The sequence below is a fragment of the Apium graveolens genome, chromosome 4, assembly GCF_009905375.1.
Source record: "Apium graveolens cultivar Ventura chromosome 4, ASM990537v1, whole genome shotgun sequence".
Classification (NCBI taxonomy): Eukaryota; Viridiplantae; Streptophyta; class Magnoliopsida; order Apiales; family Apiaceae; genus Apium; species Apium graveolens.
In genome coordinates this window covers 24,381,289-24,402,995 of record NC_133650.1, presented here as the reverse complement: position 1 = coordinate 24,402,995, position 21,707 = coordinate 24,381,289, and the positions used below count along the sequence as shown (strand labels likewise).

The 21,707-nt window shown below is 39.6% G+C and overlaps 1 non-coding gene across 1 annotated transcript; it reads right to left on the bottom strand.

Annotated features, from left to right (window-relative positions):
• Nucleotides 1–486: 486 nt before the first annotated feature.
• Nucleotides 487–593, bottom strand: LOC141723077 (small nucleolar RNA R71). The gene has a single exon (XR_012576070.1). It is a non-coding gene; the product is annotated as a small nucleolar RNA R71 (small nucleolar RNA).
• Nucleotides 594–21,707: the final 21,114 nt, after the last annotated feature.

Sequence of the window (21,707 nt, the reverse complement as noted above, 5' to 3'; positions counted from 1 at the left end):
AAGAGCAGTCAAATTGAGCCTCAAAGGTCATTTACCCTAACAATTGATACACCATAGTTTTCAATCCAACATTTGGTGCCGTCTGTGGGAAAGCATAACAACAACCATGGTAAGAATACGAAGCAGGAGCAATGCCCCCGAAGGAACACCAGCCTGGACAACCCAACCAATCTCATCAGTAGTGGAGATACCCCCGCATTCAACCTATGCTGCCATCCAAGGAGGAATGCAGATAGGGGCAACTGAGCCTCAGCCACAAGAGAAGAATCCCCCGGTTCCTCAAGGGACGAATTCCCAATTTCAGCAGTTACATGCGCCTGTGAATCCCAATTTTAGCTAGATGCTATCAAGCTGCGACTATTCCCATTCTCTCTTAGGGATAAAGCAAAGTGTTGATTACATTCTCTACCACCAGAGTCTTTCACCGCATGGGAGGATCTTGCTCAAAAGTTTCTCACTAAATTCTTCCATATGGCGAAGACTGCTACAATCATGAATGCTCTTACTCAATTTGCTCAGTAAACTGAAGAATCTCTGTATGAGGCTTGGGATGGATATAAGGAGATGCTAAGGAAATGCCCACACCATGGCATGCCTGATTGGATGATTATAAACTGTTTTTACAATGGATTGGGTGCTACTTCTAGACCCATGCTCGATGCAACATCAGGAGGAGCCTTGTGGGCTAAGAGCTACAATGAAACTTATGAATTGATTGAAGTGATGGCTGCTATGAATACCAGAATCCTTCTCAGAGACTGACTCAGGGAACTGTAGTAGGAATTCTGGAGTTGGATTTAGCAACTGCTATAGCTGCTCAACTTAAGGCTTTGACGATGAAGGTGGACACTTTGGCAAATTATGGAGTTAATCAAGTCACTAGTGTCTGTGAGCTTTGTGCTGGTGCCTATGAGACTAATCAGTGTGCTATTTCTAATGAATCAGCTCAATTCAAGAGCAATTTTTAGCGATCGCAGCAACCTGTGCCAGCCACTTATCATCCCAACAACCGCAATCATCCTAATTTCAGATGGAGCAACGCTTAGAATGCAGTTCAACAGCCTTATCAGCAAGACCCAGCTAAGCAGTACAACCCCCCTGGTTTTCAGCAACCGCAATATGCACCAAGGCAGCAACTTCAGCTGCAACAAGCTAATGAAAAATCTAAATTAGAGGAGTTGAAGCTTATATGCAAGAGTCAAGCTGTTTCTATCAAGATCTTGGAAAATCAAATTGGATAAATTGCCAATGCCTTGCTAAATCATCAACCTGGTACATTACCTAATGATACAGAAGTGCCAGGAAAGAGGGAAGCTAATGAGCAGGTGAAGGCAATCACTTTGAGGTCTGGAAAGGTTGCGAATCTCGAGCAAACTTAAGTTTCGAATGAAGAATTTGGGGCTGAAGAAGATGTAGAGCAGCGGGAAGTAGAAGTGGAACCAAGAAAGACTACTGTTGAGCACACTCCTCCTGAGGGTAATACAGGGGAGAAACATATCTATCCTCCACCGCCTTTTCCTAAGCGGCTGCAGAAGAAAAAAATGGATAAGAAATTTGAGAAGTTTCTGGAGGTGTTCAAGAAATTTCACATCAACATACCTTTCGCTGAGGCTCTTAAGTAGATGCCTAGTTACGTAAAGTATATGAAAGGTATTCTCTCTCGGAAAGTGAAGTTAGATGATTTAGAGACTGTCGCTCTCACGGAGGAATGCAGTGTCGTGCTACAACATAAGTTGCCTCCGAAGCTTAAAGATCTAGGAAGCTTCACTATTCCATGCACTATTTGAAAAGTTTCTTTTGACAGATGCTTATGTGACTTGGAAGCTAGCATCAATATGATGCCTTTTTCAATCTTCAAAAAGGTGAATCTTCCTAATCCAAAACTAACTTATATGACTTTACAGTTGGCCGACCATTCTATTACATATCCGCGAGGTATTGTGGAGGATGTCTTGGTCAAGGTTGATAAACTCATCTTCCCTGTTGATTTTGTAATTCTTGATTTCGAAGAGGATAAGAAGATTCTCATAATCATGGGAAGACCTTTCTTGGCGACTGGCCGAACCTTGATAGATGTGTAGAAGGGTGAGCTTACAATGCGAGTGATGGATCATGATGTAACTTTTAATATATTCAATGCTATGAAATTTCCTATAGAAGATGAGGAGTGTTTTAAGGTGGAAATGGTCGATACTGTGGTTAATTCTGAACTTGATCGATTGCTAAGGTCTGATGCCTTAGGGAAGGCCTTATTTGGGAATTCAGATAGTGAAGATGATGAAGGTGATGAGCACTTGAAATATCTGAATGCTTCTACCTGGAAGAGGAAGATTGATATGCCTTATGAATCTCTTAGAATGGAGGAATTGAACAAAGCTCCTAAACACCTTAAGCCATCTATTGAGGAAGCTCCAACTCTTGAGCTTAAGCCTTTACCTGAACATTTGAGGTATGCAGTTTTAGGTGATGCATCTACTTTGCCTGTTATTATTGCATCAGACCTTTCAGGTAGCGACGAGGAGAAGCTTTTGAGGATTCTAAGAGAGTTCATATTGGCAATTGGATGGACAATAGTAGATTTTAAGGGAATCAACCCTTCTTATTGCATGCATAAAATTTTGCTAGAGGAAGGTAGCAAGCCTACGGTTGAGCATGGGCTTCTATCTTGCATGGGCTGTTATATATACTTAAATAAAGGACGTTTTTTAGAGACGGATATACCAGAGCACAAGGAGAGCCGTAAGAAGACCGTGTTAGCACGATTCAACAAAGATGAAGAAGATCTTGTTTTTACTTGTGAATCTTTGTTCTAAGTTATAACTTGGATGCTAGTTTTCTTATTCATGAATCTTACTCTTGTTTCGTACTTGGTTTTATTATTTATTCAGTATAAAGACTACGTTTATTATACCATGCTTTCATTGGAACCCACGTTGATGATGAGTTCGATTATGGCCTAATCGTTATCGTTGGGTTCTAGCGGATTTATTTATGGAATTCTTAGTTAATTTGTTTCGATGCCTTAGTGTGTGGTGATTGTATGATAAGTTAGTATTGGTTGTGCGTATTCATCTTATGAGCATCGCGAACTTATAAGATAGCGTGTTAATCTTTAATGAAGCAATAATGAATTTAAGGATTTAGAACTTGCCATGCTAGCATAGGTTCATGTGTTATTATTATACATGATTTGTAGGTAATTTTAACCATCTTACTTGCCCTATGTAATCACGATAGATAACTTGTGCATTAAACCATTATGTTGTCAAATTCTATAGACATATAGGGTCTCAATATAATTGGTGTCTATTCAGCTTCTATCTCTTTTGTGGATGTCTGGTAGTATGGTATTCGTGCAACGAAAATTGGCGTTTATCAGTTTCGTGTTATCTGATTAGTGTCATCACCATTACATGATAAGGTTAAGAATGAAAAGGCTATTGAATGAAGTACTTATTGAAGTTAGAATCCCATGTTTGTCATATATATTAATTCAACCATTCTTATTCTTTTAGTTATAATTGTTAGTTTAATTCTTAGTTATAATCAAAAACCCAATTTGTTATTCATCTTAGCATTGGATAATAACCATATCATCGGTGCATAAGTGCATAAATTAATTAGTTAACCAAAGTTAGTCTCTGTGGGAACGAACTAGAAATATTTCTATATTACTTGCGAATGCGTATACTTGCGTGTATTATTAGCGCGTGTTTAGCGACAAACAGGGGCCTCACCCCACAAATCAGAACTACGTTTTTGACTTGATCCTTGGCAATCAGCAAGGTACGTAGGCATCTCATTAAGGCAGATCGAGTCACGAGATACAAGAGCAGTCAAATTGAGCCTCGAAGCTCACGAACCCTAACAATTAATACACCATAGTTTTCAATCCATAACATTTCGCGCCGTCTGTGGGAAAGCATAACAACAACCATGGTAAGAATATGGAGCAAGAGTAACGCCCCCGAAGGAACACCGGCCGGGACAACCCAACCAATCTCATCAGTAGTGGAGATACCCCCGCATTCAACCTATGCCGCCACCCAAGGAGGAACGCATATAGGGGCAACTGAGCCTCAGCCACAAGAGAAGAATCCCCCGGGTCCTCAAGGGACGATTTCCAAATTTCAGCAGGTACATGCGCCTGTAAATCCTCGACCCGTTTGGTTTGAGTATTCCACTGCTGTGACCACTAACCCCTTATAGGATGTCTTTATACCCCAAGGTTGGAGGATATGGACATGCAAATTGAAGTGAAGCGCAAGGGCAGACGCCCCCTACATACGCGGTTTGGCTCCTATTCCGGAGAATCAAGAATTCTCTGGGTGAGAGAGATTACGAATCTTTGGATGATGATGTGGCTCCAAGAAGGAGGTGTGCTGGTAAAGAGCCCATGCCTGATGGTAATCAGTGTCCTAGGAGCACCCGAGGGATGAATCCCCAAGAAGTGCATGAGAGAATCAGGGCTCACGAGGCTGAGATCCAAAGGCTGAAGCGTGACCTCGAGGCGCACCTGACCCCAAGACCCCCACTACCTCCGAGGAGGAGAAATCCTCCTCCAGTCATATACCTGGATGGTCCGCTGCAAAGAAGGACTGTTGTCCCAAGGGCTGATCCAAGTGATCTTCTACCCCTAGGAGATCCGGATGATCCTACTCCACCATTCACTGAAGAGATAATGAATGTCCATATCTCAAGGAAGTTTAAGATGCCCACCATCAAAGCTTATGATGGCACTGGAGATCCCGCTAATCACTTCAGAACATTCTCTAATGCACTGTTGCTGCAGCCCGTGAACGACGCTATTAAGTGTCGGGCCTTTCCTCAAACCTTGTCGGGAATGGCTGAAAGATGGTATAGTCGTTTACCTCCAAAATCTATTGGTTCCTTCAGAGAGCTAAGTCAAGCTTTTATTAAGCTATTCATCAGTGGGAGAGTGTATGAGAGAAGTTCAGCATCCCTCATGAATTGCAAGGAGCAAAAGAGTCCTTGAGAGACTATCTGAATCATTTCACCAAGGAAGCTTTGAAGGTCCCAGATTTTAATGACAAGGTAGCTATGACATCACTGCAGCAGGGAACTAGTGACGAGTTCTTCAAGATGTCGTTAGCCAAGCGCCCCCCCTGAAAGCATGTTACAGCTTCAAGACAGGGCGGGGAAGTACATCAAAGTGGAGGAAAGTATGAGGAAGACATTAGTGAATAACGAACCCGCTGGTGGAAATAAGCGAAAAACTGATCTGTAATATATTGCTAAGGACAAGTATCTAGAAATGGGCAAAGCACTGATTCAACCCCGAAGAAGGGGGGATCTGGATAAAGATTCACTGAATATGCTAAATTGAACGCTCCTAGAAGTCAGATCTTGATGGAAATCGAGAAAGATAGAGATGTTCGTTGTCCTAAGCCCTTGAAGGCTGATCCTACCAAGATGGATAAGAGCAAATATTGTAGGTTTCACAAGGTTGCTAGTCATGACACCGATGAGTGTAGACAATTGAAGGATGAAATAGATTTCCTCATTCGAAAAGGAAGGTTGAGAAAGTATACTGGAGATGGAGGAGATAGGAATAACAATGGAAGAAAGAATTTCGATGATCATAGGAGGGATCAAAACGATCAGGGGCGAAATCCCCATCCCAGGGGACCCGTGATAAACACAATCTTTGGAGGACCACAACCCCGAAGGCCAGTGTTAAATACGATCTTTGGAGGACCAACTGCTGCAGGTTCCTCCAGAAACTCAAGGAAAGCTTATACTAGACAATGATGTTCGATGATTCTGATTTAGAGGGTGTTAAATTTCCCCATGACGATCCTCTGGTCATAACACCAATAATAGGGAACAACCCAGTGAAGCGAGTTCTTGTAGACAACGGTGCCTCGGTGGAAATTTTGCTTCATGATACCTTTATAAGAATGGGTTATAATGATTCTTAATTAACCTCAACTGATATGCCAATATATGGTTTTGTTGGAGTCGAGTGCCCCAAGGAAGGAATAATTAAGTTGTCGATGACTATAGGTCAGGAATCAAGACAAGCAACATAAATGTGGGAATTTGTAGTGGTAAAGGCCAGATCAACTTACAATGCAATCATGGGAAGAACCGGAATACATGCTTTCAAGGAAGTCCCCTCTTATTACCATTCAGTAATGAAGTTTCCCACCCGGAATGGGATTAGGGAAAAGAGAGGAGATCAAGAGATGTCAAGGAGTTGTTATGTGGCCTCTCTTAGGGCTTATGGTGTTGGGGGCAGATTTTGCCTACTGAAGATCTGGATATGCACGAGAATGATGAGAAAAGAGGGAAGCCGGCAGAAGACTTGGTTCCGATTCCTTTGGCTCCCGAGGATCCTGAGAAAGTGACTTTCATTGGATAATCACTAGAGGAGCCCCTTAGAGGGAAGTTGGTAAAATTTTTACAAGAAAATAGTGATGTATTAGCATGGTCAATAGTTGATATGCCTGGCATAGACCCAGAATTGATCACTCACAAGCTGAACGTAGATCCAAATCAAAAGACTGTGAAGCAAAAGAAAATAAGTTTTACTCCAGAGAGGCAGGAAGCTATTAAGCAAGAAGTAGAGAAGCTCTTAGAGGTTGGTTTCTTTGAAGAGATACAATTTTCAGAATGGTTAGCAAATCCTGTAATGGTAAAGAAGGCTAATGGAAAATGGAGAATGTACGTAGATTTTACCGATCTGAATGATGCTTGCCCAAAGGATTGTTTCCCGTTGCAAAGGATATATACATTGATAGATGCTACAGCTGGTCATGGGATGCTGAGTTTTATGGATGGATTCAGGGGATACAACCAGATTAAGATGCATAAGGATGACATCACAAAAGTATCATTCATCACTGACTTTGGTGTTTTTTGTTATTTTGTTATGGCGTTTTGCCTTAAGAATACAGGAGCTACCTATCAAAGATTGGTAAATAAGATTTTCAAGGATCTTATTGGAAAAACTATGGAAGTTTATGTCGATGACATGTTAGTCAAAAGTTTGGTGAAGTCTGATCACATAACCCATTTAAGTGAAGCTTTTGAGGTGCTGAGATATCACAAAATGATGCTAAATCCTGCAAAGTGTGCTTTCGGAGTAGGATCTGGAAAGTTTTTGGGATTGATGGTCTCCAAAAGAGGAATCGAGGCCAATCCCGATAAAATAAAAGCTATCCTGGATATGTCACCACGTTCCGTAAAGGACGTTCAGAAACTCACTAGAAGAGTTGCGGCACTAGGACGGTTCATCTCCAAATCTGGAGATAAGTGCTTGCCATTCTTCAAATACTTGAAGAAAGTAAAAGATTTCATATGGAATGAGGAAATTCAGGAGGCGTTTAAAGGATTGAAGAAGTATAAGGTTCAAGTCCATTATTGGCTAAACCAGCTCTGAATGAAGTTTTGTACTTATATTTGGCCGTTTCAGAAAATGCCTTGAGTGCTGTATTGGTTAAGGAAGAACTTAAATCCATAAACTCACATATTATGTTAATAAGATCTTACACGGAGCTGAGTTGAATTATTCGACTATTGATAAATTCGCTCTGGCCCTGGTGATGGCCTCAAAAAAGTTGCGTCCTTACTTTCAAGCTCATAAAATTGAAGTGCTAACAAATCAACCTTTGAGAAACATTATTCACAGTCCTAAAGCTAGTGAAAGGCTGATTAAATGGACTATTAAGTTGGGAGAATTCAACATAAAGTATAAGCCACGAACAGCGATAAAAGCCTAGGCCTTGGCTGACTTCGTGGTTGAATGTACCATCCCTAACCAAGAAGTCGGGGGGCAGGATGGTATCGAACCTCAGGGTATGGAGATAAAAGAGGATGATGAAGGAGAACAAAACAAGGAGAAGGAATATTGGGTATTCTATTTTGATGGAGCATCAAAAACAAATTTGAGTGGGGCAGGGTTTGTTTTACAAAGCCCAGATGGGTTCTTGATTGAATATACCATGAAGTTAGACTTCCCAACCACAAATAATGAAGCTAAGTATGAAGCTCTGATAGCTGGCCTCGGCCTAGCAGGAACATTGAGGGTCAAGAACTTGAAAGTGTGTGGGGATTCGAAGCTGGTCATATCCCAGGTTAAGGGAGAGTTCGAGGAAATAGATGAAACAATGGCTAGGTATGTACGCCTAGTAAGGGTTGCGATGACTCAGTTCGATGAATGCCATGTTGAGCATATTCCAAGGGAGGAAAATGCTAAGGCAGATGCGTTATCTAAGTTCGAATCATCAGAGATAAAGAAGAGTTCAGGAAGTGTGTACTTCCGTATTTTGAAAACATGGAGCATTGATATTAAGCTTATAGCCCCTATAGGGATGGGGACATCATGGATAGATCCCATTAAGGCCCATATTCAAACTGGTTGGCTGCCGAGTGATGTGACTGAAGCACGAAAATTAGTTGTGTGAGCGTTGAGATACTCTTTGATCGATGGGATTTTGTATAAGAGATCGTATATAGTTCCTTATTTAAGATATCTCCGACCTGATGAGGCGCGTCTAGCTCTTGAAAAAGTACACGAAGATATTTGTGGGCAACACTTGGGGGCAAAGCACTGGAACATAAGATAACTCGTTTAGGCTTTTATTGGCCAGAGATGATGGCCGATGCCGAAGACTATATGAAAAAGTGTGAACGTTGTTAGAAATATGCACCAGTTGTTCGACAACCTCCTGAGATGTTGACTTCCATCAATTCTCCCATCCCTTTTGTTATGTGGGGAATGGATATACTTGGGCCTTTTCCCATGGCCACTGCACAAAGGAAGTTCATGATTGTAGCTATAAATTATTTCACTAAGTGGATTGAAGCCAAACCTTTAGCTAAAATCACAACTAAGTAGGTTGCACAATTCCTGTGGGAAAATATCATGTACAGATATGGAATTACCCATATCCTGATCACCGATAATGGAACACAGTTCAACAATGAAGAGTTGAGGAAGTATTACCAAGAGAATGAGATCAATTTGTAGTTTACCTCCGTAGCTCATCCACAAGCCAATGGACAAGCGGAAGTGGCAAATCGTATAATTATAGATGGTCTGAAGAAGAGCATCGTGAAATCCAGGAATAATTGGGTGGATGAAATACTTCCAATACTTTGGGCTTATCAGACTACTTGTAGAGTCACAACCGGAGAAACACCCTTTATGTTGGCATATAGAGCAGAGGCGGTTGTTTATGTGGAAATATCGCACTCGTCTCCCAGAATCCAAGCGTACAATGCTGAAGTAAATGAGGAAGGTAAAAGGCTAGCCCTGGATCTAATTGATGAAGTACGAAATGAGGCACATGCCAAGATAGTGGAATATCAGAAAAAGGCTTCTTTCTACTATAACTTAAGAGGTAAAGAAAGGTTCTTCAAGCAAGGGGACTTGGTTCTGAGGAAGGTGGAAGCTTCTCGTGTTGGGCAGAAAGGAAAACTCGCCCCAAATTGGGGAGGGATATACAAGGTCAAAAGTATTCAAGGAAGAGGATCCTACAAGCTGGAGACTATGGATGGCTTTGAAGTTCCAAGAACTTGGCACGCTCAGAACCTGAAAGTCTATTACATATAAGTCTGGTGGAAGAGATGTACATTTGTCAAAAGGGCAAATAGGTTTAAAAGCACTTGAAAGCTTTGCTTGCTTATGATTTTATGTTTTATAAGACTATTATTTTCAAGTTAGTTTTACCAACACTTGTGTAAGGGATGAATTCCAAGGGGTTATGAAATTTTTAAGTTTCAAATGCGTGTTATTAAGTTCCTATGACACACAAAGTTATGATAAATGAACTAAATGCGTGAATTCCAATAAGAGCATAAAGTTTGATAAATAAACTAAGTACGAATAAGAGATAAAAAGTTCGATAAATAAGAACAGTCTCGAGAATAAATAGGATAAGTAAGCCACACAGGGCTAATAAAACTCTAAGGAACAGAGGTGCCATCGGCAACCATGTCGTCATCTCCTCCACTCTCGCTCGACGTCTCAGCAGTGTCGATCTCAGAAGAAGAAGAGCTGAGATTCGCTGTTGCGGCCTTGGAAGACGACTCTGGAGGAGGGAGAAGCTGGTCCTGGGGGATATCATCTGAGATAACTACATTAGTACGAAACCTCTGCAGTAAAGTCTCATCATCGGGGCACACGTAGTCCGCCGGGTTAATGTCGGGACAAGCCTCGTTTACCGTCCCAAGGGTCGTGTCCCAGCCAGTCCTAAAAAACCTAGGGAATACTGTGTTGTCTATAACCCTCATGGACCGAGTAAACTCCTTCGAGTCCAGATAAGAATCAATTGCTCTATCCTGCTCTGCCTTCAGAGTGACCAGCTCGATGTTTGCCTCTCCTAGCTCCTCCTCCTTGTGCTTTATCTTCCTCTCTAGAGAAGCATACTTCCTCTGTTTCCTCCTGAGGGCATTGTCCGCATTATCTGAGGCCTTCTTCCACGACTCGGCTTGCCTCAAAACCGCTTGGAAATAAGCATTGGACTGAAACAAAACAGTAAATAAAGAGCATAAGGCAAGAAAAAGCTACGAGTATATAAAGGAAAGAGAAGCTTAAGAGGAGAGACCATACTGAGGCCAAAGATTGAGCACCCATAAGCTTTATCCTCTCCAAATTTGGACCCGCTACGATATCAGTGAAGTCCTTAGGGGTCATAGAGTGGTAGGACCTGTTAGTGTTTGTGCCCTAGAGACAACACTATGATGTTTTAGTTTAAGACATTAAGAATATTAATATTTATGTTTATCGATTATTCCCTTTATAATTTATTAATTCTTAATTTACTGCGATATAAATGTTAGATTAATAGATGTCCTTCAAATATGATATACAATTCTATATTTCTAAGTACGTGACTTAGAAATGAGATTATGAGAATAGTATCAATATTCCTAAAGGTCCCTAGTCGAGTATTATTATTAAGGGACAATAATAATGCATTAAGACTGGTGTGTTTGTTGACTGATGATCACATCTCATTGATCATAGGTATAGTGATACTAAAGTCAAAAACACATGCAGATGTATATGTACATGGTGCTGGACAGACCCAATGTGAGATTCTACATGTCCGTTGTGTCATAAGTAATTCTCATAGTGATAATGATGTAATGGTCTTTAGACCTGAAGTCATTATATTTCTATACGAGAATTAATATACATTGATTCCATTAAAAGTTATCCTTGACCGGGTAATGATAGAAGTGGACATTGGGTATATTATTAATCGTATGAGAAATATGAATGATCTAGATGGGATTTAACCCTCCTATTTTAGGAGTGATATTATTGGCCTCTTGTGTGAGCTAGACTATGAAATGCGTGGCCACCCTCAAATGTTGATTTGATATGATAGTCTACTCATTGATCAAGGAAACCTGGATTAAACATTGATGACGATGACACATTACATGCCTCTAGTTTAATCTATAATATTTGGTTAAAAGGATTATATTACATTGTACATTATTGAAAAAAGGTTTAATCGATCACCGATTTAATTATTATTACTTGGGCATCAATGATGTATTACTAGATGCCATTCATGATTTATAATTCAAATATGAGATATTTAAATTATTGCCAACGTAATAATAACCTACGGGGTCACACAAAGAAAGCATGGAGGAATATTTAATTCAAATATGGATTTGAATTAAAAAGAAAATTTGAATTATTTATTATTAATTAAGTTGGACTTAATTAATAGGATAAATGAATTTCAAATTTGTATATTATTAAATCCAACATTCAGTTGTTATTTAGTAATTGAGTTAAAATTAATTATTAAATAAATAAAATTTCAGATTTTAATAAACTCTAACTTGGATTAGGGTTAGGACTGTTTTTAGCCTCTCTATATAAACATCCTTAAGGCTAAAATTAGGGTTACATTTTTATTAGATAAAAACATAAAACCCTAGCAGCTAAAGGCGAGAGAGTGAGAGAGGGGAAAACAGGCCCGTTCTTGGTGCTAGTACACGCCTCGTCCGTACCAGTTTCGTGTGGATACCTCTATGGCGTAGATCATGTAAGGCGGAATACGTGGTGTTCGGTTAAAGCTAGGATCTCCTTTTGACAACCATAATCGTAAAGCTTCTTAAGGTAAACAATCTGATCTACAAATTAAATATTTGTATTTTCACATGGATCCTGCGGTGGGTTTCGAAAACTCTGATTTTTCACGTTTTAATTACTATTTCTGTTGTGTTTATGTGCTCGGAACCCAACAATGGCATCCGAGCTACTTGCGAAAAGTGTTTAATTTGTTTATGTGTTTATTGGTTTTATGATGATAATATGTATACTGATCACTCCTGGTGGCGGGGCCGCTCCTTCGACGCCGTGCCTGGTTCCTTCACCGCTGTGGAGGTGTAACAGTGGTGGGGTTCCTACAAAATAACACTGGAAGGGGGGTTTGGGTCCCGCGGCGCCTCTGGTGTGAGAGTAAGGACTCGTTTTGGGGAAGATGAAGATATATATATATATATATATGAATGCATGGTGGTTGTGTGTGTATATGAGTGTAAGAGAGTGATTAACCCCAAAACCTCACCTTCTTGGGCTATTTATAGCCCAAGGATAAGGTTTTGGGGTTGGTACCTTTGAATCGTAGCCATTGGTTCTAGGATCGGAGGAAACTTGGCTGGAGTGGATGCTTTACATGTGTCAGCACGGGATCGGCTAAGGAATGTTCTGAGGATTTTTTGACACGTGCCCTGATTATTCCCATGATTGATGGGTGACAGCTGTCTCTATCATGTGCTTAGGCAAGTGTCTCATGTGCTGGGATTCCCCAAGATTGGGCTTGCAGGACAAGGCCGGTTAGGACTAGTAGTGTGCGGGACATGATTGAGTTAGGAGTCCGCACTTGCCCTTTGCAGAAGCTATATGTTCTATCATGTATTTGGCGCTAGAAGGAGGGGCTCTCTATCCTTGGGTCTCGGTGCCCCTGGATTCGTCTTCATCAGCAAGCTCTTGAAAGAGTCCATTTCTTTAACTTGTAAGAACCCAAGAAACCAAACTCTCCCATAAGTATGAATGTTGTTTATTTAAGCCACGTTTGTGTGAGCCCTGTTTCATTGATTTAATCCACGTTTGTGTGTGCTATTGTTAGTTTTGATTGCATATTGCCTTCGTGTTCTAGAACCCAGCTGCACTCACTCTACCACATTGTTAAGTTGTCCCAGAAGATTGATTAAACTAGTCCCTGTTACTGTCTGTTATTGTTCTGGATAGTTTTTGCAATTTTCAAAAAGCAACCTTAGATCAATATTGTTAGTTGGAAATTCTTGTTAGTTGTTGTTGGTATTTTTGAGACAATGGCAAGAGCAGGAAAGCATACTTCTGGGAGACCCTCTGCTAGCACTCAGGTCCAGGAGCCGGACCACTCCCAGGCTCAGGACCCGGGAGTCGACCAAGAAACACTCCAGGAGCAGCCATTGCAACACACTCCAGTTATGGAGAGGATTGTCAACACTCGGGATGCCAGGACCCTCATTGAATTGAAACAATACAAGTACACTAATGTCCCGGTGGCTGACGAGCACATGGCCAACCTCACAAGTAATGAGTTGGCAGAAGCAATCCGGCTCTACAGGCAGGAGCAAACACGACTCCAGGAAGAAGCAGAATTGAGGAAGAACCGGAGGAGTCTGGAGACTCCCAGCAATCTAAGAGATCTGTCTTTGACCGAATTGGAGCTAAGGGTAAGAAGAACAAAAAGGATCAGGGAAACAAGAAAGAAACAGAAGCGGAAAAGTAAAAAAGGTTAGAAGAGATGCGGGAGCAAATCAGAAAGGAAGAAGAAGCAAAACTTGAATTAAAGATCCAGAAAAGAATGCAGTTAGAAGAAGAAAAGCTACTGGCCAAGTCCAGGACTAAGAGAGCCCGGAGAGATCCCACTCCGGAGCTGATTTTTGATGACAAAGAAGAGGAGAAGCAGAAAGACCTAAAAGATATGATCTACGAATTGCAAAGGAAGATGGATAGAGACTCAGGAGTAGAAATTGGGGAAATATTAACTCCTTTCAGCCACTCCTTGGAGGCTATTCCCCAATAGCGGGACCTGAAGCACTATAATTTAGATTCTTTTGACGATCTGGGAGACCCAGAAGAACACTTGAACTACTTTGAGAAGATCGCGCAAATATATTACTACAATGACTTGACAAAATTAAGGTTCTTTGAATCAACTCTTAAAGGAGGGGCCCAAAGATGGTTCAGCAGGATCCCCTCCCGCATCATCCATAGTTGGAAGGAGGTCCGCGCATCTTTTCTCCAAAGATTTCGAGCAAACAAGACACATGAAATGCATATGTGTCACCTGGAAACCATCCGCTAGCATGATAATGAGTCACTATCAGCCTATATGCGCCGGTTCCAGGAAGCAATCAACAAGGTCTCGAACTTGGACGAGTGCGAAGCTCTGAGTATCTTCAGGAGAAACTTGAATCCGGAGCACAATGAAAGATACATAGTGGAGCTAATAAATAAGGAGCCACAAAGTCTGGCAGCAGCTTACTCCATGGCTGCCAGATTCATAAAGGAAATTATGTACTCTAGGCAATGAAGATGACCTGGAGTGGGGGATCCAGGAGTAGAAGCTCTGATGACCGATCGAAAGGGGGTTACCATCAGGACAAGAAGTTCAAGCAAAACCAGCAGAACCAAGAAAGACAAACTACTCCTATTTTTCAGAGACTCGGTCCTAAGCCGGAGTCCAAAAGTGATCCAGGACCCGCAAAGCAGCCCCAGGAGCCGAAGCAGGAGCCGGACTGGACTCCTCTGTTGCATGACCCGAGAGGAAATCTTGAAGGAGGTAAAAAATAAACCTTTATATTATCCTCCGAAGCCAATGCAAACTCCTCCGGAGAGCAGGCCTTACAATAGGCAATGCGATTATCACGAGACACACGAGCACAAGACATAGAACTGCTTATCACTCAAGTACTTTGTCCGGGACAATAACAACAGAGGGGAAGCATAGAAGAGAGGAAAGAACGTAGTTAATATAGTCCTAGGAGGCTTCCATTCCCCACCACGGAACCCAGACTTCGGTGAAGAAGTGTTCTCAATCCAATCACTCCCAGATCTGGTGATATCCTTCAGTAGTAAGGACTATGAAGGAGTCAACCCTCATCATAATGCAGCTTTAGTTATCACCTTGGACATCTTTGATAATGAAGTAAGAAGAATGCTGATAGATAATGGTTCCTCGATAAATATTCTCTTCAAGCACACAATGGATCGAATGCAGTTAGGAAGCGTCCGCTCAAATGATTGCCGGGAGGATCCACTCTATGGGTTCGGACACAACTTAGTCCCGATTCAAGGGACCTTGTATCTACCGGTCATTTTTGGAACTTCTCCTAACCAAGTAACTCATGTCATCAAGTTCTATGTCATCAACACTCCTTCATTATACAATGGAATCATTGGCAGGTCATCTCTAACCATGATGTAAATGATAACTTCAATCTCCCATCTTAAAATCAAGTTCCCAACCCCGACAGGAGTCGTCGAGATAAAGGGAGATTATGGAGTTGCTGAAATATGTTATAGCCAGGGGTTAGTCATGGCAGAAACCCACCAGGACAACAAAATGAAGGCCATAGTCCTTCGCAAACAGTAAAGCATAAAGAAGCACCGACCCCGGCCTAGGGAAGAAACAACAAAAAAAGTATAATTCATTGCATCAAGTTCGGACCTAAAAGCGAGCATACCAAGTCCGGAGGGACTGACAAGCAACCAAGTCATGGTAGTCGACAAAGCAAATTAGGTCCTAGACCAAGTTAGTCCTACCATGCAAGCAACCAAAGACAAAGGATCAGAACAAGTAAGCTTTTACTTGAAGAAGAATTTCGAAGCCCGAATTCATCAAATGGTCTCAACCAAGGAACAAGCAAAAATCGAAGCTGCGGTTGAAACAGAAGAAGTCCGGGTTGATGAAAGCAGTCCTAAAAAAAAGGTAAAAGTTGGGTCAGGACTCGATGAGTCCTTCAAAGAAAGACTAGCGTCCTTACTTCGGGAGTACAAAGATGTGTTCGCCTGGAGTCCAAGAGACATGCCCAGACTACATGAGTCCATAGCAATACACAGCCTGGATGTCAACCTTAATAGAAAACCAGTCAAACAGAAGCGAAGAAACTTCACCCCGTAGAGGCAAAAGACAATACACGAAGAAGTGAAGAAGCTACTCAAAGCAGGAATCATCAAAGAAATCAAATACCCAGAGTGGTTAGCTAATGTGGTCATGGTAAAGAAGTCTAATGGCAAATGGAGAATGTGTGTGGACTACACTGATTTGAATGATGCATGCCCGAAGGACCCATACCCTCTCCCCAATATTGATCAACTAATAGATGCCACCTCCGGACATATAATGCTCAGTTTCATGGATGCCTTCTCCGGGTATAACCAGATCAAGATGAACCCAAAGGATATACTTAAAAGAGCATTCATAACTCACAGAGCAGTCTATGCTTATGTGATGTTGTGGTTTGGACTGACAAGCGCAGGATCAAGTTACCAAAGAGCCATGAACAAGATTTTCAAGTCCCAAATCGGGAGGAACTTGGAGTGTTATGTTGACGACATGATTTCTAAATTAACAACTATATTAGGACACGTAGAAGATCCGAAGGAGTGCTTCGATAACTTGAGGAAGAACCAACTTAAACTGGATCCATAGAAATGCACCTTCGGAGTAGGAGCAGGCAAGTTCTTAGGATTCATGATCAGCAACCGAGGAATAGAAGCTAACCTAGAGAATATAAAAGCAATCCAGGAGATGAGGGCTCCCAGGACCCAAAAAGAAGTGCAAAAGCTAGCAGGTTCCCTAGCAGCACTTAGGAGATTTATCTCAAAACTAGCAGAGAGGTGCTTACCATTCTTTGATTTACTCAAGGGAGCAAGCAACAAGAAAGAGGTAAACTGGAGTTCGGAGTGCCAAAAAGCATTTGAGGAAATCAAGTCCTACCTCTCTCAGCCACTAGTCCTAACTAAAGCTCAACCAGGAAAGCCTCCCTACTTATACTTATCAGCAGGAGAACAGGCAGTAGGAGCTGCCCTAACCAGGGAACACTACACCATACATGGCCTATCGCAACGCCCCTCCTAAAGAATGTTACCTAATATGATACCTTAGATATGGTAGTCATGGGCTAATTTAACATTGTGTTTTTTATGTTACGTTAGCCGGAAATGTGATGTTGCATTAGGTAGAAAGTGTTACACCTTGCAACATTCTTGTCAAAATGTTGCATCCGAGTATTAAAATATAAATATATTAATTTTTGTGATTAAATTTTAATTTAAATTATTTTTTTCATGAATCTAAGGTAACTTACTAATGGAATACATAAGATACATGATGAAATAAGAATTTATACATAACAAAATTTAAAAATAAAAAAATTATATAAAATAAAAAATTTAAAAATTTAAAATAAAATATTAAAATTAATAACAAATATAAATAGTATAAATCCTCATATTAATATGAGCAAAATGATATAAAGCTTATAAAAATAAAGATGTGTAAAAATATAAATATAGTAATTTATAAAAAAATATAGTACATATATTAAAAAATAAATTTTGTTATAAAATAATAATTTTAAGATTTTTTAAAAAATGATAAATATTTATAACTATTTTGGACAAACCCACAAAAAATTTTGGGTTAGGGCGGGCAACTTTTTGGGGCTAATGCCGCCCAAATTTTCAACCGGTTTAAAATTTTTTGTATAACCTCCCTCGACCACTTTATCTCCCTCTTTACGCCAACTAAATCGACTTTCACACTCAGCACTTTTACTTTCTCTCCTCTGTCTTTCATGCTCTCTACTGTCTCCACCTAATCTCTCTCACTATCACTCCGACTCTCTCACACACCATTTTCACTCTCAGTACGGGATTAGGATTTGAATTTATGTTTAGGGCTCAATTGATTTACAGGTTACATTAGGGCTCAATCGATTTGAGGGGTGAAGACTTTATGGTTTCAGTTCTTCATTTTGTTAATATTTATGTTCTGTTAAACCTCATCTAATCTCTTTTTCTATTTTAATTTTAGGTGTTCTTCAAATTAGGGCTTTGTATTTTGAGACATTGAAGGCTTAGATTTAAGGTGATTTTGATTTTTGGGCTTTATTTTTATGTTTATGTTCTACAAGATGTTTTTTCGGAAGTTTTCCGGCTTCTTTTATTGTTGTTCGAGGGGAAACGAGAAGGGAATTGGATTGGGGATGGGGAGGGGAATGAGGAGGAGGGGGTGTTTGATGAGGAGAATTGGGCGTCAGTTTTGGATACGGATGCGGATGAGAGGTGTAATAACCCCAATTTTTGGAAATTTTTGAAACCCTTATGAATAGTGTTTTTGCTGAATGAGAAAACTTTTCATGCCACACTATGTAGGGGTTTTGATATGGATATTCTGAGATTTTATTAGTACTTTATATGGGATATAAGTGTATGTAAGGATCGTCAGAATCCAAATTCAAACACTTTGATTTTTTCCCGGAAATCCACTAGATACGGAAAGAATTGAATATAAGGTAACAGGATACGAAGGATTTAAATTAAAGGATTAAAAGAGAGGATCATAAAAAGGAATATAATGTATTGGGAAAGGTTAAGGGAACCCAAGTAATAAGATCCCGGGTATGATCCCTCAAACGATAAACGAAAACGAAAGTTAAGCGAACCGTATAACAGATCAGCGGTCATTAGGCAAACAATTAGGAAGTTAATCAAAGGGATTAGAGAGAGTGATGTCACCCAACCAATGAGAAGAGGACAAGGAGGGAAAGATGACATCACAACATGACATAGGCATGACATGGGAAGGAAGGAGATGTGGTGGATTATTAACCACACAAAATCAAGGTTAAATTGGTAATTAACCAAAAACAAAACAAAACCAAATCAACCAAGCCAAATAATTCATTCTTCATCAAAACAAAAAGAAACCAAGGCTTTGTTCTTCATTTGGTCTCGGCTTTTTCATCTTTAAAGGCAAGAAATTTCAAAAATTCAAGATCCAAGCTTCCTAAATTGGTGAGTTAATTCCCTAATCATCCTTATGCATAGTTAGGGCTATATCATGAGTTTAAGCCATCAATTCTTTCTCAATCTTCTTCATTAAATCAATGAAGAAGACAATGAATAGTGTTTTCAAGTTTTTAACTTGAAATTTTTCTTGTTTTCCTTTAAGATCCAAGCTTCCCTAAGACTTCTCAAAGCTTCTTAAGGCTTCCTAGCTACTCCCACCACTTCAAGGAAGGTATATCATCTCCAAACCCTAGATTCCTATGTTTAATAAGATGATTTTGATTATTATGTTGATATTGTAGCTTAATGTTTGTGGTTTAGAGTTTGGGTTGAAGTGGTATTGAAATGGAATGGTAAATCTTGTTGTTTTGGTTAAAAGAATGTAGTATAGTTAAATTCAAGCTTAGGCATAAGTATGAATGTTAAAAATTGAATTGATTGGGGCTGTTATGATGTGATAAGGATGGATGTTGGTTGTATGATTGATTTGAGGTTGAATTGGGATGGTTTTTGAATGGTTTAAAATTGGGAAATCGCGTAAACATAGCCGTCGTAACGTCCGATTTTCTTTAGACTGTTTTTGTGCATAACATTAGGACCCGAAAACCCCCTGCTAGATTATGACCATTGCCATGTCTAGATAGCTCATGTTATGAGCTTCGTTTTGATATGTAGTTCGTTCGATTCCGATGCACGGTTTAGGAGAAACGACCGTTTCAAGTAACGGCGTTTCGCGAACGAAACTTTTCCCCTCGCCTTACTTTGAAACATAGGTTAAAGACCAAAAAGGGTTAATTAATGTATGAAACATTTATGGTAAGTGTGTTAGGCAGTTGGTAAGACACTCGCGAAGGAATCGCCTTAAAACTCGTAAAGGTTAAATTATTAAAAATGGTGGAGCCGAGGGTACCCGAGTGACTTAAGAGCATCAGTAAGCGCAAAACAAGCGTTAGAGTCTAAGTTAGTTAAAGTATAGATTTACAAGTGACTTTGGTTTAATTCCAACTTACTTGTTGCTTATAGGTTACCAGACTCGTCTCGAGCCATTTGTAACCCCCAGTCGCTCAGGCAAGTTTTCTACCCGTATAACTGTTGTTGTGATGTATATGTGTATATGCATGATCTTGCGATAAATGCATATTTGTTATTAGCAAATTCTTGCGATATATTGTAGCATGTGATATGGTATATATGCATGCCTGTTTCGTATTCTTGATACATATATCTGTTGATTCAGTTGATAATACCTATGCTAGAGATAAACGGTATTTGAGTTTACCCTTAGTATAGGGGATCAAAAGGTGAACATATTTCTAAACCGGGAGTCGATGTTCCCGAGTATAATATATATATTTTTATATATATATGGTTATAGTTTTTAAAACTATTAATCGAATAAGGTTTATTCGATAACTTTAAGTTTATTTTATTATATGAATATTATTTCGAATATTCATTCGAGGGCTTATGACTCCTTTATTTTATTATATGAATATTATTTATAATATTCATTCGAGGACTTATGACTCCTTTATATTATTTAATGAATATTACTTGAATATTCATCTGAGGACTTATGACTCCTTTTATTTTATTTAATGAATATTATTTATAATATTCATTCGAGGTATTATGACTCCGCTTATTACTGAAATATATTCTTTATTTTATTAAAGAATAAGGTGTCAATAATCAAACTTATTTTCGATTATTCAAATAAAGATAGTACTTTCATATAAGTATATCTTTGGTTATTTAATACTCCTTTCAAGTATAAGTCTTACAACTTCTACTTCAATTATTGGTATAAAGATTATTCTTTATGGGAATATTATTTAAATAATAATATTCAGATATTTTCTAAAAATATTGGGATTGATTTACTTCATTAAATCAGCATTACTCCAAACACTCTTTAAAGTGTTTTCGAGTCTTCAGAATAATTTTTAAAAGTTAGAGCGGATCCCAAAACTCATTTTTATATTTAAGATCTTCCTTTTAAAAAGGGGATTTAAATACTCGCTCAAAACCTGAGGGATCCGGCTCTATGGTGTATTTTATATTCGCAACAAGGTTGCAGTTTTGGTAAATGAATTGATTACTTACCCAACGTTCGGGAATTAAGTCCATCTATTGAGTCGGCATAAGCAACATGGGCTCAGTGGGCGTCCATGATAGTATAAGTGGCTCAGTGGGAGTCCATCAAATGCATAAGTGGCTGAGTGGCAGTCCAGCATAAGGTCCTATTGCGACCAGGGTGATGACCAGTGGGGAATTCGTCCATCTACTAGTAGAAAAGGTTACTTATTGGTATCTTTGCCTGATCAGCAAGATATCAGGTTTATGCCAAAATTCTTTCCTTTCCAAATTTATTGGATATTGCAATTCTGTTCATACTTTACATGACAGAGGTTTTCAGGAAATGTATGTATATATATAGGTGTATATATATATCGGGACTTAATGAAGCATATCATAACTTCATTTCCTTCAAAATATTTCAAAGATTGAATCTATACAAGTCTTATCTTGTAGTCTCATCAGTGTGATGAACTTTTGAAACTAATTATAACTTGAACGGTGGTAGTTCAAGTAGTATTTGGAAAAGATATAAGTATATTGGAGTATCTTGTAACTTCATCTT